Source organism: Eriocheir sinensis, unplaced genomic scaffold, assembly GCF_024679095.1.
Source record: "Eriocheir sinensis breed Jianghai 21 unplaced genomic scaffold, ASM2467909v1 Scaffold815, whole genome shotgun sequence".
In the NCBI taxonomy this organism is placed as follows: Eukaryota; Metazoa; Arthropoda; class Malacostraca; order Decapoda; family Varunidae; genus Eriocheir; species Eriocheir sinensis.
The window spans coordinates 167,501-170,000 of record NW_026112181.1 but is presented as its reverse complement, the minus strand read 5'-3'; positions in this window follow the sequence as shown (position 1 = coordinate 170,000).

Genomic DNA, 2,500 nt, shown 5'->3' with positions numbered 1-2,500 from the left:
AAGTTTAAATAAGAAGCACCATGATCAAGAAACAAATAAAGACATTAAAGTGAACTCTCCTTGGCAAATAACTTCTATATAAAATGCCCATCTTGATATAATTCTTTGTCTGGAACTTTGTATCTGGAGAAACTTTGTTACAGCGGGTCTAGGATCAAAGTGTGCTGTCCCACTACTGTTAAGGGCAATATACATCTGACTCCTGATGGCCTCTCTTGAGTAGCTGGATTGTTTAGGACCTTTGAGAATAGTATGGCATGAGACAGCTCGTTCAGGACCAATACTGTGAGGGGTTAGTGAGACATTGGCTTGAACTAATTTGGAAAACACAGTTCCGGGTTGGGAGATTTTTAACATGTGATAGAGTTTCCCTGTTCCGTCTGTAATGTTACCAGGAACAGGAAGGTTTTCAGAGGAAAAACGTCCAGAACCTCATCAGAGAAATCAGTAACATAATCTATTCCGAAAAGACCTTCTACAACCTTTTTTGTTGAGTTAATCATGTGTGCAGCTGTTTTTCCTTCGAGGAATATTTTAATTTGTTTTACTATGTCCTCTTGTTCCAGGTCAAGTCTTTGAGACAGATAGGCGGATTAGGTGAGTAGGGCTCCGTCCCCGTGGAGAAGGCGTGCGGGTCCCCTAACTTTCCTGCGGGAATGTGGGGGGAATAAGAAATGCGGATACGTACCGCCCTCGGTCCCACTTGTGAAAGGGCGGTGGCCGAATTGGTAGCGTACTGGGCCCACATTCACCGCGTGATGGACGACGCGGGTTCGAATCCCCACGCTACCAGTTGGATTTTTCAGTCACCGCCGAGTGGCTTAAAACTACCCACATGCTGTCCTGAAGACCACCCATCAACCCGGACTCTAGAGGAAGCCGTCCAAATCAAGAACGAGTTCCGGGGGGCAGCAAGAGCCAATGCAAGATGGCGCCACTATATAACACTCGCCTGCGCCAGAACGGGCTGGGCCGACCATTACGCCCCACCTGGAAGAAGCCTTGGGCCGACCATCAGGCCCCACCGGGAAGATGCCTACCGGCGCAATAGGCAACAACGTAAAAAAAAAAAAAAGAAACCTAAGCCAATTTCAGTTCTAACACTTGATGTACTCCTCCTTGTTGAAACATAGTGATTGTGAGAGATTCTTCTTCCACTTTCACTTGTTGAAGCTTCATGCTTTTCCCTCAGCTTTTCTTCCATACCTCCTAGACATGGACCAGCTTCCATTAATGTCACAGATGCAAGAGCAGCAGCTTTAGATACTTCAATATCACAGAGCGTGGCCATAGATTTCTGACTATATTTTTGTAGCTTTTCAAACAGGCGAAGGAGATCAAGCATCAGTACTGTATAAAACTCTTGGTCGCCACCTTCTTTCCAGAGTTTCAGGAAGCCATTTACTGTTGCATTTTCATTTCGGGTGCTAATTTTTTATGTGGATACAGAATTCCAGTGTGCCGGTATGGATGGCAAATTCTTCCAAACTGATTCACACAGATTTAAAAGATGCTCGACAAATCTGACCTCAAAGTGCTCAGGAAACCTAAAAAGAGCAAAGCCTGATTCTGCAACAATTTTCTTAAGCTCATCTGTTCGAACTGCAGAAGCTCTGTAATAAGATGCTACAGCTTTGATATTTGTTCTCCAGTGTTTGATCTCAGTCACTGATGCCTGTAATAAATCAGAAAATGCTAGATCTGATCGATGTACCACACACCATACAGGAGGAAGATCTCTACCTAGATATTCATTTAGCTTTTTTTTTTTTTTTTTTTTACATTGCAGCCTATTGCGCCGGTAGGCTTCTTCCCGGTGGATCCTGATGGTCGGTCCAAGGCTTCTTTCCGGTAGGTCCTGATGGTCGGCCCAGCCCGTTCTGGCGCAGGCGAGTGTTTATAGTGGCGCCATCTTGCATTGGCTCATGCTGCCCTCCCAGAGCTCATCTTTGATCCTAGAATCTAGAGTCCGGGTTGATAGGTGGTCTTCTGGACAGCATGTGGGTAGTTTTAAGCCACTCGGCGGCGGCTGAAAAATCCCAGCTTGGTGGCACCGGGCGGGGATTGAACTCGCGTCCTCCTGAACACGAGGCCGTTACTTTGACGACTCAGCCACCGCCTCCCCTTGGCCCATAACCCAGACTTCCTTCCGATATTCGCACTTTCGCCATCTGTAGTCAATCCGGTGAGCTTCTTCTTTGCCACCTCGCCAATACCCAGGTATTTGAAATTAGTCAGTACAGCATCCATTAAGCCTTCAGCCCCACATTCCTCGGAATGACTTTCACCAAGGAAGATGTTCATCATGTTCTTTTCCCTCCCCACAAAACGAGCAGTAATAAATTTGTTCTCAACTGAATATTTATCAACAGTAGCTTCCATAACTACTTCAGCAACAGTGTCAAGCATCCTTCGATACACATTTGGATCTCGATAATGAAATGCAGATGCCGGTGGCTGAAAATCACAAAAGGATGCATCTAGCCCATATTCACGGTAT